This window comes from Scyliorhinus torazame, chromosome 2 (assembly GCF_047496885.1).
Source record: "Scyliorhinus torazame isolate Kashiwa2021f chromosome 2, sScyTor2.1, whole genome shotgun sequence".
Taxonomy (NCBI): domain Eukaryota; kingdom Metazoa; phylum Chordata; class Chondrichthyes; order Carcharhiniformes; family Scyliorhinidae; genus Scyliorhinus; species Scyliorhinus torazame.
Window position 1 is genome coordinate 268,311,584 of NC_092708.1, and position 15,446 is coordinate 268,327,029.

The 15,446-nt window shown below is 48.8% G+C and overlaps 1 long non-coding RNA gene across 1 annotated transcript in view; it reads left to right on the top strand.

Annotated features, from left to right (window-relative positions):
• Window positions 1-14,986, top strand: part of LOC140398402 (uncharacterized) — a 28,646-nt gene extending 13,660 nt beyond the window's left edge. The window contains exon 2 of the long non-coding RNA XR_011937477.1: window positions 13,511-14,986. This is a non-coding gene — a long non-coding RNA (uncharacterized lncRNA). The remainder of the gene's footprint in view (window positions 1-13,510) is intronic.
• Window positions 14,987-15,446: the final 460 nt, after the last annotated feature.

The window sequence follows — 15,446 nt, forward strand, 5'->3', positions numbered from 1 at the left end:
CCATGCTAAATTGCCCCTTAATTGGGAAAGAAAAATTGGGTACTCTAAATCCATTTTTAAAGACACACTACAGCTGAGACCGTTTGTTCAAGCTTTCCTCAACTGTTAATTCCCTACCTCTGATTCATAAAGTGTTTGATTCAATTAACAAATGGTGTCAGGAGTGACAATGTTAATAACACTAGCACATCACCTGCAATGTTGCTTGTAAACTGTTCTCTAACCATGCTGCCAAAAAGGTCTGCCGGAAAATATTACCGGAATCATGTGTGGCGCTTGAAAAACATATAACTGGGATTTCCGGTGGCGTTTGCGAGCGGGTCGGCCGCATCGAGTGGAGCTCCCACCGGTGGCCACTGTTTGCAGCGCTTTCGGGGGTTTCCCCGATTCTTCGCTCTCTCCCCCGATTATTGTCGGCCTTTGGGGCAGTCCTGGGCATCAAGCGGGGCCGGTTTGAAAACCGGCGAGGAATCCCGCACGGGTGTCGGGCGGCTGGTGGTGAGCCGTCGGGCCCAGCGCGCGCGGAGGTTGGAGCAGCGGGGGCGGAGCCAAACGGAGGTCGAGGCGGCAGGCTAATGGTGGGAATGGGAGGGGTGGACCGTTGGAGGTTTCTGCACCCGAGGAACAGGAGTACTCGTTTTTCTCAGCAGCCCGTAAGGTATACTCGCGGACCGACTTTTTTGTGGTGGGGAAGGCTTTGCTGGCTGGAGTCAAGGGGTCGGAATACTCTGCAATTGCAGTGTCAGATCATGCTCCGCATTGGGTGGATATGGTGCTAGAGAAGGGGGTAGCTCAGAGGCCGGGGTGAAAATTAGATGTGGGACTTTTGGGGGACCAAGGGTTCTGTGACAAAATTGAAAAGGTAATTGAGGAATATGTAGGTTTCAACTGTATGGGTGAGGTGTCGAAGGCGGTTGTTTGGGAGGCTCTAAAGGCGGTGGTGAGGGGTGAGGTGATTTTGTTTAAGGCCAGGGTGGATAAAGAGGAGAGGTTGGAGCGGCAGAGGGTAATAGATGAGATGTTGGAGGTAGATAGGAGGTATGCAGAAGATGGGGAGCCAGTGAAGTGGGAAAAGAGGAAGGAACTACAGGCGAGCTTTGACCGACTATCTACCAGGAAGGCGGTGCGCCAACTGGGACGAGCAAGGGGTGCAGTTTACGAACATGGAGTATGTTAGGAGGTCAGCTCTGGAGGGAGGCAGCGTTAAGGGAAATTGTTCAGTTGAGGGATAGGGCAGGGAAGTTGGTGGTGGCTCCGGATCTGATTAGCAAGATTTTTGAGGAATTTTATGAGATTGTACAGGTCAGAGCCATCTGGGGGAGACCGTGAAATGGAGGAATTTCTAGATGGATTGGAGTACCCGAGGTTAGGGGAGGGGGACAGGGCTACATTAGAAGGAGCGATAGTGGAGCAGGAGATAAAAGATGCGATTGGGAGGATGCAGTCGGGGAAGGTGGCAGGGCCGGATGGGTTTCCGGTGGAATATTATAAAAAAATTCAAGGATAAGCTGGCACCGCTGATGGTGGGGATGTTTGAAGAGGCAATAGGGAAGGGGGTGTTGCCACAAACGTTGGGGCAGGCATCGATTTCCCTGTTGCTAAAAAAAGATAAGGATCCGATGGAGTGTGGGTCGTATAGGCCCATATCACTTCTGAATGTGGATGCAAAAGTATTGGCGAAGATACTGGCGGGTAGGCTGGAGGAGTGCCTCCTGAAGGTGATAGGTGAAGATCAGACGGGGTTCGTGAGAGGGAGGCAGCTCTTTTCAAACGTTAGAAGGGTATTGAATGTCGTTATGGCACCGGCAGAGGAGAAGGCAACAGAGTTGGTTGTGGCATTGGACGCTGAGAAGGCGTTTGACCGGGTAGAATGGGGGTACTTGATGGCAATTCTGGAGCGGGTTTGGGATTGGACCAAGATTTGTGAACTGGGTAAATCTACTATACAAGGAGCCGAGGGTGAGTGTCCGCACAAACAACATCAGCTTGTTGCTCTTTTTAGCTTTAGTCTATTGGCTCTGATTACGTCACCTTTGCTCATGAGTCGCCAGGTATCTTTATGATACCGCCACGTGATTCAAGTTCAGGTTATGATTAATAATACAGCATACCGTTTAGTAAGGATTAAAACAACGGTCATTTATTATATACAACAAGCAATATTAATACCCTAATACTACTTTCTATATAATAAACCTATCACTACTGGCCCATACTTAACTTAGGAAGAGCCCACCAGGTCAGGGAAACGAATGGCTTGTCCAATCAGATCTGGCCCGCAGGATTCAAAAGGCTGCTACAGGTCGGTGGCTAGGTGTCTCTACCGGATAGCGATCGCTGGATTCAAACTTACTGTTGCCGGTTGCTGTTCTTGCGAAGGTCTCGAGCGGGCGAAGAGGAGAGAGAGAGAGAGATCTGAACTTGGACCCTCACTTTTATAGGGCCCAGGGGCTTCCTGCCTCCCAGGGCGGCCCTTGACCCTGAGTCCCAAGTGATTGGATCTGTCCCCAATCTCTGGGGTCGATGTGTCCAATGGTGAGGCGATTCCTCGATCGGGGGGTGGGCGCTCACCTGTCTTTGATTCGGCCACTGCAGGCGCCGACAGGTCTGGCCCGGTATTCAATTGCTAATGTTGCAATTGTTCCCGGGGATAGCCAATTTAACTGTGGATGTCTGAATAGATGGGCTGCAAACAGTCCTGAATGCAACTGCAAATACCTGGGTTGATGGGCTGTTGGTAGCCCTGAGTATCGATCTGGGCTAACTTCCCCAGAGCCGAATATGCAATACTGTCTGCAGCTGCCTGCTTGTGTCTCGTTGGCTGCTTTCCCCAGCAGTCTTTCGGGTTAGCCATTTCAAACTGGGTTTTGGCCAGATTAATCGGAACGCGGCCATTTTACGTGGCTACAAGCTCGAGATACATTTCTCTCCACCATGGGATTAGGCAGGGATGTCCTATGTCCCCCCTTGCTGTTTGCACTCGCGATTGAGCCGTTGACCATCGCATTAAGAAATTTTGGGGTATGCAAAGGATTAGTGCAGGGGGTGATAGAGCATAGGGTGTCCTTGTATGCAGATGACTTGCTGTTATACGTGTCGGAACCGAGTGTGTCGATAGGGGGAATATTGGAGCTACTTCGAGTGTTTGGGCCTTTCTCTGGGTACAAACTAAACCTAGACGAGTGAGTATTTTGTGGTGTCTCGGCTGGAGGTGGGGGCAGGGGTGGGTAGGCTGCCATTCTGTAGGGCAGGGACTCACCTAGGTAGCTGGGGGTGCAGGTTGTCCGGGGGGGGGGGGGGGGGGGGGGCTTTGCATGTACAACATTTCTAGTTTGGTGGGGAGAGTGAAAGCTGATCTGGCAAGGTGGGACAGCCTCCCTCTGTCACTGGCGGGTTGGGTACAGGCAGTTAAAATGAACGTGTTGCTGCGATTTCTGTTTATTTTTCAATGCCTGCCGATTTTCCTGCCAAAGGCTTTTTTCAGAGAGATTGAGGGAAGGATTACTTTGTTCATATGGGGAGGGAAGGTGGCCAGAGTTAGAAAGGTACTGCTACAGAGGGGAAGGCAGGGGGTTTGGGTCTTCTGAACCTGATGTATTACTACAGGGCGGCGAATGTGGAGAAGGTGTGGAGCTGGGTCAGAGGGGTTGATTCCCAGTGGGTCAGAATGGAGGAAAGTTTGTGCAGGGGGTCGGGATTGAAAGCACTAGCATCAGCGCCACCCCCGATAGCCCCCGGGGAAATACTCGGGAGTCCGGTAATAATAGCTTCATTGAGAATTTGGAGGCAGTTTCGCCAACTCTTCGGGTTGGGGGCAGGGTCAAGGGAAATGCCGATTCGGGGGAACCACAGATCTGAGCCAGGGAGGTGGGATGGAAATTTTTTGAAATGGGAGGATAAGGGGATTCAGACATTAAAAGATTTGGTTCTTAGGAGTCAGTTTGCAGGATTGAAGGAGCTGGAAGCGAAGTATGGGCTGAAGCAGGGGGAAATGTTTAGATACATGCAGGTTCAAAATTTTGCCAGAAAGGAGATGGAGCTTCCCGTTGGAGCTGGCCTCCACATTGCTGGAGGAGGTACTGACGACAGGGGGACTGGAGAAGGGGGTAGTGCCAGCGGTTTATGGAGCTATTTTGGAAGAGGAGAAGGCACCACTGGAAAGGATCAAAGCAAAGTGGGAGAAAGAGTTGGGAGAGGATATGGAGATGGGGTTCTAGTGTGAGGTGCCTCCACCTCGTGCGCGAGGTTGGGGCTGACACAGCTGAAGGTGGTATACAGAGCACACCTGACGAGGGTGAGGATGAGCCGATTCTTTGAAGGAGTAGATGATGTGTGTGAAAATTGCGGGGGGGCCCCGCTAATCACGTTCATATGTTTTGGTGCTGTCCAAAGCTAGAGGATTACTGGAAGGAGGTTTTTAGGGTAATTTCTAAGGTGGTGCACGTGAAATTGGACCCCCCCCCCCAAAACCCGGAGCTCATAAGTCGGGGTGTCGGACCAGCCAGGGTTGGAAACGGGGGCGGAGGCAGATGTTGTAGCCTTCGCCTCGTTGATCGCCCGAAGGCGGATCCTGATAGGTTGGAGAGCAACCTCCACCCTGGCGTGGCGGGGGGACCTGTTGGAATTATTGACTCTTGAGAAGGTTAAGTTTGAACTGAGGGGAAGGATGGAGGGGTTCTACAATTTATGGGCATTATTCATTATACACTTTCAAGAACTGGATAACATCGAATATTAGTTGGGGCATGTGGGGGGGGGAGGGAGACTGTGTGTATTAAGGGTGACTATGGGTGATCCTTGATTCCTTTTTGTCATTTGTTTATGTAAACATGCGGGCTAATGTTTGGGGTTTGGTGGGAGGATGGGATCATTATTATTGTTATGGGGATTGACATTTGTTACTGATTATTGTTTATTGTTGGGTGTACATTTGGGAGAAAATGTGAAAACTGAGGAGAATATTTTTAAAAATGAAAAACCATACCACTTCACCATATAACAAGGCCATTCAGCCCATCATTGCAGCATTGGCTTACTGCACCAACCTAATATTGATCCCACCATCCCCCTATATGATCTTGAAATATTTATTCAGTCTTTCCTTAAGGAATCTCCCCGCCTGATGACTCCAAGCTTCTAACAACCCTGGAAGTAAAGTAAAACTCTCCCCTCTCCTCACTCTGTGATAAATGTCAATTGATGGCCCCCATCACCAGAGGAAACCTGCTCACTACCAAAACTGCTGTTCATTTTAAAGACATTCATGAAATTTCCCCTTTACTTCCACTCTGTTTAAGTGGGAACAGTCTTGTACCTCAAGTCTCTCCTTTTAACTATAGTTTCCCATCCCTGGAATCATCCTGGTGAATGTACGCTGTCTGTGCTCTATGGCTTTGATTGATATTTAGGATGGACGTACCCAATACCTACAGCCTGACTATCACCTAGTGCAAATTTCTCGCTCCCTCTTATGCTTTTTGCCTCTGTTTATCTAAATTAATGAAGTGGATGACGCAAAACTTTTAATATCACGTGCCAATTTCCTGCAGCACAATATGCCAGAATATGATCTGTCTCTGTTTCAATATTTTATTGTTGCGCTTTCAGTCTTTTTCGATCTCTCTTTAGCTTCTGTTTCTGTGTGTGTCTTTATTTCCCAACTTTCATGCTATAGCCACCTGGGTTGGCCACTTCCTGACTTAAAATGGAGAACTGCAAAGACTGAAGGGAAATTCAGCCAACACAGGCAAAGACTAGCAAATACAGAAATCATGTATATTGAAAACTGCAAAACAACCAGACAGCACTGAAACCAGCAGCCATCTGCATAGTAATGAGCGATTCCAAGGCACAATTGCAACAGTTAAGGTGAATAAAGCCAAGCCAGACTCCTCGGCGCCAGCAGGAGCCAAGACAAAGGAAGGCCAACGGACATTTAGGGACCGCCCAACGATCAGGGAACAACTCCAGTATTGGAGAAATCGATCCAAGTGATCGGAACGCAGTCCAATCACTTGGAACCAGGTACGGGGTCCGCCCCGAAGGGCGCGAAGCCCCTGGGGACGATAAAGTAAAGCCCCCCAAGTTCAGATCGTCCTTCTTTGACAGGGTCACTCAGCAGCTCGAACCAACCCTTTACAGTGACCTGCCTCGCTGCCGCCAACCAAGTAAGTCTCAAGTCAACGCTCGCTACGAGATAGGCGCTCCTAGCTACCAGTCCATACCAGCTTTTGAATCCTGCAGACTCAGGACCTGAACGAAAGGCCATTTGTTTCCCTGACCTGGTGGGCCAGTCCGAAGCTAAGTATAGGCCTTTTAGTGATAGGAATAGTCTATAAAGTAGAGTTTATGCATGAGTAGTGATTTACTGTGTATAATAAATGTGTTTTGATTTGAATCTTACTAATTGGTGTGTTGAGTTATTGATCATTACTTGAACCTCGTGGCGGTATCATAAAGATACCTGGCGACTCCAGAGCAAAGGTTAAACAAACAGAGCAAATTACGATTTAAGAGCCAACCAAAAGTTAGCAACATATTACTGGCGACATCCTGACGGCACCCGATCTAGAATTGGCTTAACCACTCCGGGAGAACCCAAAATTTGAATTAGAAATCCAATTGGGAACAGAAAAACCACAAGTGTTCAAGCAGTTCTGATCAATCCTCATAATTCCGAAGTGTGGTAATGCATGTGTAACTAACAGGGCTATAAGGTAAACTGATAGATTTTTGTTGCAACAAAACTGTCGGGAGTTTGTATTCCGGAAAATAGCGAAAGCCGTACCTGTAATTACAGCACCGCCTTAATACCCCTCGTTCCATATTTTAAGAGAAGTATTCAGAGAGGAAAGATGGCAATGCAACGCCTCATGAACCCCGAAGAATTTGTGGTCGCAGCGACCAGCAGTAGAGTAAGACAGTGCCCCGTTTGGGAAAAGGAAATCAGAAAGTACCTCAAAGGGAAAGGATGGCCCCTTTGGAGCGAATTCTGTGAAAATGCGGACACAGGCCCCAGGAGTATAGGGCATACTTGGTGGGAGAACCTGAGCAAAATCCATAAGAAAAGCTTGGGAAAAGCTCGCAAGCCGATGGCAATCGTGTCCTGTTTGGCACAATTGCGAGGCACAGAGGTGGTCGTTCGGACACTCCGTAAAGAGATAGGAGTACATCGAATGAGCAAAGTCGATGTAAGTGAGGTTGAGAGAGAGAACATAGAATTGAGAAGGAAGTTAGCAGCAAAGGACGGAGAGGTGGATGATGCCAAGTGGGTACACCAGTCTTGTCTGGCGCACCTAAGCAGCTTCCAGACACAGTACGAAAAGGCCTATCAGGACACGCAACGTGCAGTCCTGGTAAGAGAGGAAACCGAGAAACAGGTAGAGGCATTGCAAAGGCAGTGGAGTGACCTGAAAGCAGCATTACGAGCACTCCATACTACCACCACAGAGCACAGACAAAGCTCACTAGATCACGCAAAGTGCCGGAAGCAGATTGCAGAACTGCAATCTTTACTTTCAGTTCAGAATGGATTCCAGAGCACCTTTGGATCCCAGTTAGATGCAGAAGACAGCCCGGATTGGGAAGAATTAAATGAGACCGCGCATAGATATGTTCAGGGAACATGTGCGCAAGGAAAGCCCCAGAAGAGAAAAGCGCCCCAACCCCCCACAGAGCAGATAGTTCAGGCATCAATGAATCCAGTAACCACCCACCGCACAGTCACATCGTACGGAGATACAGAATTTCTTTATACCACCCCCTTAACCGTGACCCAATTACGTGACGCATGCAAGAAAATCACACCGTTCCTCCCCACCTCAGACCCCCACCACTTCTTTGCTAGAGTAAAGCAGCAGGCGATCATGTACGGCCTGGATGAGCGTGAGCGCGTGAAGCTCACAGTTTTGAGTGTAGACCCTTCAGTCGTAGCAGCCCTTCCCGACCCACAGAATGTAGGAGGAGGCACCCTTGCAGAGATGCACGCAGCGGTCCTAGACGCGATCGGCTACAACAGAGGTGACCGCGTAGAAGGCCTGAATACGTGCAGGCAGAAAAAGACGGAACACCTCACCGCGTTTGCTGGACGCCTGTGGATTCATTTCACAACAGTTTTTGGAAATTTAAAACGTGCCCGTTTGTCCCAAGACGGTATGGCCAAATGGACCCGCACCCTTATCTCCCATGCCACAGAGGCAGGACAAAAAGCCTGTACGAATTATGACCCCTCAGAGAAAGCCCACAATGAGAAATGGGTTTTAAAAAGATTGTCCTGCTCCTGGGAGCAGTCTGTACAAAACAAACCCACAGTTAGGAAACCCGAGGAACAGCAGGCAGAAGCAGACATCCAAGCGGTGAAAACGCACCAGAGCCCCGCATGGGTGAACGAAGGCAGGAACAGCCCCCCACAAAAGCCACAGGAGTGTTACAACTGTGGACAGTTAGGACACTTTGCACGAGAATGCAATGCCCTATGAAAGCCACAGAGAGCCCAGTAGGCAGGCACTCTGAATAAGAATAGGACAGAGCCCATACATAGTGTGAGCACCCGTTCAGATCACACGGACCTGAATGGAATGGACTGACTGTGTTCGGACTCCCCCAGTTGGATCTGCGACACCCTTTGGGATAGGTCCGGCCGACCGGTAGTTGCAGCAAAGATACGGGGACAGCCCATCAAATTTCTCTGGGACACAGGAGGGTCCCGCACCACAATCAATTCCTCCACCATATTCCAGAAAGACACGTGGCCCACGACAGCCACCATCACCCTCAGTGGCTTTACAGGCCACTCACAACAGGGACACATCATTGCCCCTGTACCCATTCAAATTGGCAACGTCACCACCAAGCACCCCATAGTCTTAGTCAACCTGCCCCGCACAGCAGAACACATATTGGGCATTGATTTTATGAATTCCCACAACTGTCCTTTGATCCAGTCAACCAATGTGTCTGGAAAATGGCAAAATCCGCAAGAGCCCCCGCAACGCTCACAATAGGTGAATACGCAAACAAGATTAGCGCAGTCAGCAAATTCTGGTTTGACCTGACCACAATTAGCACAGACAAGCAGGTTAGGGCAGTTCTGCAGAAGCACAGGACAGCATTCGCGACCCACAAACACGACTGTGGTCGGATGACTGGTTCCGTTCAAATCACAGGTCCTGACCCTGGACCCCAAAAGCAATACGGATTTCCCCAAGAGGCAGAGGGAGAAATCTCAAAAGTGATCGACAGCTTATTAGAGCAGGGCGTACTCAGATCAGTAGCCTCCACTAATAATGCCCCGATTTGGCCAGTGAGAAAGCCCGATGAATCATGGCGACTGACCATCGTTTACGGGGAACTCAACAAAGTCACCCCCACGGTAGCCACAAGTCCCAAGACCATGCTCAAACAGGGACTCAACTCACAATACTTTACGGTTTTGGACGTCAGTAATGGATTCTGGTCCATTCCATTGGCAAAGGCGTGCCAGTACAAATTTGCTTTCACTTTTAAAAATCAGCAGTACACGTGGACATGCCTTCCACAAGGATTCCACAACTCCCCTCCATTTTCCACCGACAGCTGGCAAATGGTTTAGCGAAATTTTCTCGCCCCGAATGTCTGGTCCAGTATGTGGACGACCTATTACTGCAGACAGACACCAAGGCAGAGCACATCAAGCTTCTGGCCGAACTCCTGGAACTCCTACTGAAAATTGGTTGCGAAGTAAACCCCAAAAAGGCCCAGATTTTGGAAAACAAAGTGATATATTTGGGTCCAATTATCACGCATGGTAAACGCGAGATCGAGCACAAAAGAATTGACTCGATTGCCTAATTGCCCCTTCCCAGAACGTTTCAGCCCTCCGGTCGTTTTTAGGACTGGTTGGCTACTGCCGAAACCACATTGACGGTTTCGCCAGCAAGGCAGCACCCCTCTCTGAACTCCTAAAGAAAGGAGCCCTTTGGGAATGGCTTCCGCAGCATACGGATGCTGTGGATGCTTTGAAAAGAGCCCTCATTGCAGCCACCGCACTACAGGTTCCAGACCCGCTTTCCCCCTATGCTATAGAGGTAGCGAGCACAGACCGCACCCTTTCGGCCGTGCTCCTCCAGGAACGGCACAAACAATTAAGACCCGTGGCTTATGCCTCCAGACTTTTAGATCCTGTGGAGCAGGGATTTTTGGCCTGTGCAAGGCACCTGCTCGCAGTTTTCTGGGCAGTTCAGTGATTTTCTTACATAACCAGTCTAAACCCCATCACAATCCTCACAGAACACACCCCCACCCAACTTTTACTGGACAGGCGACTCAAGGACGGTACAGTTAGCCAAATTAGAGCAGCTAGATGGACCCTTTTGCAGGGATGGCACATCACAGTAAAACGGACACAAGACCCACACTTTCTCAGCCGATGACCTTCCGTACCCAGGCACCCCCCATGAATGTGAAATCATCTCACCGCACCACAACACAGACCCCTTTATTGCACTCCCCAGAAAGATAGGTAGTTCACCCCAGAGCCCCCAGCCCACAGACACGTGCGAATCTTTAAGGATTTATGTGGACGGTTCTTCCACAATATTAGAAGGGAAGCGCATTACAGGATGCGGCATTTATGTTGAGGATGCGCAGGACGTGCCCTAGAAGAAATATCACTAAAGCTACCAGGCCATTTAGCGGCAGAACTAGCAGCCATTGCGTACATTGTGGATCACCCAGATTCCTTTGCCAGCCCAGCAGACATATACTCGGACAGCCTCTATGTCTGTAATAGCTTTACAGAATTCCGACCCCTGTGGAAAGCAAAAGGATTTGTTTCCGCAGATGGAAAACCCCTCCCTTCAACCCCATTGCTCCGCCTCATTTTAGAAACCGCGCAGAACAGGACATTCGGAATCGTTAAAGTTCGAAGTCACCACCGTTCCTCCCCCTGGAAAAAGCAAAAGGCGACGCACTGGCAAAAGCAGGTTCCAGGCATGGATATTTTTGGACACCTCCCGAAAGCGCACCAGTGAATGCAGTTTAGGTCTCGCAGACTAATATCGAGGATTTTGTGCAGGCCCAGAAGCAGGATAGCAATCTCAGATTTTAAAAGGAACATTTCCAGCACCTTACATTAGGTTTAAAAATGCACTGACAACACATGACGGTGTGGTGTTAAAAGACACCCTTTATGTGGTTCCTGAACAGGACAGGAATCAACTTATTTGTTTATTCTATGACAGTCATGGGCATCAGGGAATTGATCCCACTACAGCCCACCTCAGGCAGCTCTGTTTGTGGCCAAGTTTAAAAGAAGATGTAACACACTACGTTGAGAATTGCCTTATCTGTGCCCAGAACAATCCGGACAGATACGCCAAGAAAGCTCAACTTAGTTACACCCGCCCTGTTAATGGCCCCTGGACTAACCTCCAGATTGATTTTATAGGACCATTGCCCCCTTGCAGCAATGGTTACAAATACGTATTAGTCGTCATAGACATTTTAACGAATGGGTAGAGGCATTCCCATCCAGAACGAACACGGCAAAGACCACCGCAAAGTTCTTAACCCACCACATCTTTACGAGTTGGGGACTCTCCCGCAGCATTGAATCCGACCAAGGTTCCCATTTTACGGAACGTGTCATGAAGAACGTCCTCACGATATTTGGATTACCCAAAAATTCCACATCGCATACCACCCCCAGTCAAGTGGTATCGTGGAGCGCATGAATCGGACCCTAAAATCAACCCTCAGAAAAATGGTCCAACAGAACAACACCACTTGGGATTCAGTCCTCCCTTTTGCGCTGATGTTTTTGAGAAAAACTTTCTCAACTTCCACCGGTTACACCCCACACACTCATGACCGGATGCCCCATGAAAGGCACAGAATTTTTATTAGGATTGGACTTGACCAGCCCTGAAGTAACGTCCCTCACACACGAGAACACAGTAAAACAACTAGTTGAGAATGTAAAAACGGCTCAGCTAGCAGCTGCAGTAAGATTAGGCACTAGAAAGAAACAGCGCAAGGCCTGTTTCGACAAGACAGTGCATGCGACTGAGTTTGAGTTAGGTTTGAGTTTGAGCAGGTCATGCTCCCAATTTATAACCCCAGCACATTCCTGTCACCTAAATATTCGGGTCCATACTCCATTGCGGACAAAGTAAGCCCCTCCGTCTATAAAATTAAGCACCCCAACGGAAAGACTGTGTGGTTCCATATTAACCAGCTTAAGGCATATGGCCCACAGTCCAACCACGCACACCACGTCGTGCTCGACGCAGCAAACCACACGCCGCCCACAGCCAACGTATCCCTACCCTCCCCCAACACGCCCACCACATCCACACACTCGCCCTCGGCTCCACCCCCGACCTCTAGACTCCGCCCCGGAACGACCATAGACAGCAGCGACTGTGACTCAGACAATAGCCACAGCTCGCCTCCCTACTATCCCCATACAACAGGACCCACACCAAGCGAATCTGACCACGATTCGAGCGATCCCTTCCTCATCACTTTCCTCAACAAACCCCACCAAACACCACATCCCTACGATGACGATTCCGTCCCCACAGAACTAGACACCAACTTTTGGCACCGCGATAACTCATAAAGGCTCGTCCGGAACGATGAGATGGACCCCAAATCACACCATTCAGCTCTATCAGCCCTTATACATTCGAGAGTATGGCATCCGGGAGAAGATGACAACTTTGAGTCTGACTCCCAAAGCAAGAACCCCTTTGCGACCCTGTTCGCAACCGATAACTGAGGTGTCCAGATGTTTTAAAAAGGAACCGCTTGGGAGAAACGGTGTCCTTTCTGATGGAACCTGCAGCATGTTGTTCAATGTTGTTTGTTACTGTTATTATTATGTGGTGTACGTAAGATCGGAATTTTTTTTTCCACGGCCCCACGCCATATTTTTCGTCCGAAACCGATGAGAACTTGCCCGCACGCTCATCGGCAGAAACCGCTGAGAGCTTGCCAGACCCCCGTTCATAACTGCTCTTCTGGTTCCAAGGTAGAACCAATATGGCAACCCCCCACGATGACTACATTTTTGCCCGTTCTTGTCAGTTGCTCAGGCAGTGGAGAAACGGCATTGGTCTCCGCCCTGCCTGGTCAACTACGCTCGGGTAGAGCACACACTGCATCGGTCGCCGTCCCACCCGGGGATTCCATCCAAATCTTACCCGTTGCGGCCCATACGCACCTCATTTCGGCACTTTTGGTTCAAAAAGTTTTGTTTTGTTTCAGGCGACCCTTAGGTTGCCATCCCTATGCTATTTACATCCTCAAACATTTGGATGGTAAATCGCACAGCCTGCGAGACGGCTCGCAATGTTTCAGTATTTTTAACTGTGTCTTGTCCTGAATATTCGGTTAAAAAAATTTTTTTTAAATGAGGGAGTCACACATGGTGACAAATTGTAAAGGGAGAATTGGCACTGAAGGACAGACATACTAACGCACGAGATATTAACCAAGATAGTAACAGAAACTATGCTTGATCCCACAGAACCCCAGAAGCTCCAGGAAAAGAGACGAAACGGGAAGGAAGAGAAGAGAAAGAAGAAGAAAACAATGAAGACGGCATACGTGTTTTTCGTCATAATGTGTACCCGGTTGCGGGCGAACGCGAACCCCCGACCCCCCCCCCCCCCCCGGCCGTCAATGATTCACTTCCCCAAAGCACACAGAACCCCAAGATAGTCTCCAATACACCATCATGGTGTGATAAGCTCCTAACGTGGTACTCACTTTCCTACGTAGTCGAATCCCTGTTGGTGTTGGCGATACTCTGCAGCATCGTGCAGACTATCCGCATGAGGAAATGGAGAAGGAGAGCCTACCGCGCTCGCATACAGAATAAGATCCCCTGTGTTCAGCTATCCCCAGGACCCCGAACCCCTCGATCTATAATAAAGGACATTCGTTTGCGTTCTTCTGTAAATAAAGAAATGGAAAGATTGTACAACCCTGTGTTTGACTGTCAAGCCAGGAAAAATGTAAATGCTGCTATTATGTTGTATTGTTTCGGAAGTTAATATGACTGAATGTTTAGTGAGTGTAGTTTATTGAGGACAGTTAGAGGTACCGTTTTTTTATTTTGTAATGCATTTCCCTGTTTTGACACAGTGCGACTTAGAAATTGTTATTAAAAAATTTTCTTGCATAGTTATGGTCAGTGTGGAGGCCATAGAAGAGTGCTCGCCGGGTCAGGGAATGAAGACAACGCATTAAAGATCACAAGGAGGGAGTGTAGCCACCTGGGTTGGCCACTTCCTGACTTAAAATGGAGACGCGCAAAGGCTGAAGGGAAATACAGCCAACACAGGCAAAGACTAGCAAATACAGAGATCATGTATATTGAAAACTGCAAAACAACCAGACAGCACTGAAACCAGCAGCCATCTGCATAGTAATGAGCGATTCCAAGGCACAATTGCAACAGTTAAGGTGAATAAAGCCAAGCCAGACTCCTCGGCGCCAGCAGGAGCCAAGACAAAGGAAGGCCAACGGACATTTAGGGACCGCCCAACGATCAGGGAACAACTCCAGTATTGGAGAAATCGATCCAAGTGATCGGAACGCAGTCCAATCACTTGGAACCAGGTACGGGGTCCACCCCGAAGGGCGGGAAGCCCCTGGGGACGATAAAGTAAAGCCCCCCCAAGTTCAGATCGTCCTTCTTTGGCAGGGTCACTCAGCAGCTCGAACCAACCCTTTACAGTGACCTGCCTCGCTGCCGCCAACCAAGTAAGTCTCAAGTCAACGCTCGCTACGAGATAGGCGCTCCTAGCTACCAGTCCATACCAGCTTTTGAATCCTGCAGACTCAGGACCTGAACGAAAGGCCATTTGTTTCCCTGACCTGGTGGGCCAGTCCGAAGCTAAGTATAGGCCTTTTAGTGATAGGAATAGTCTATAAAGTAGAGTTTATGCATGAGTAGTGATTTACTGTGTATAATAAATGTGTTTTGATTTAAATCTTACTAATTGGTGTGTTGAGTTATTGATCATTACTTGAACTTGAACCTCGTGGCGGTATCATAAAGATACCTGGCGACTCCAGAGCAAAGGTTAAACAAACAGAGCAAATTACGATTTAAGAGCCAACCAAAAGTTAGCAACAGTGCATATTCAGAGTAGGACTTTCAGCCCCTGAAGCCTGCCCCAAGAGAATAGAGTGCGTCCAGGTGGCTGGTAATGGGCGCTGGTATCCACTGTCCTGTGTTCTCTGCTGTTTAGGCCTGGTGCTAATTCTCCCTTTCCTTTAACCCTTTTCTCTCTTTGCTTCTGCTTTCATTCCACTCTCAATAAAACATTTTTTTCAAAGGCACTGTCTCGATAAAGGTTTTTAATTCATCCTCTTGCTTGTCTTGATTTTGGAAAATAATAGAAACTGCTAGAAACTAAAGGAAAACGTTGAACTGATCGAAGGTTAGAAGATAA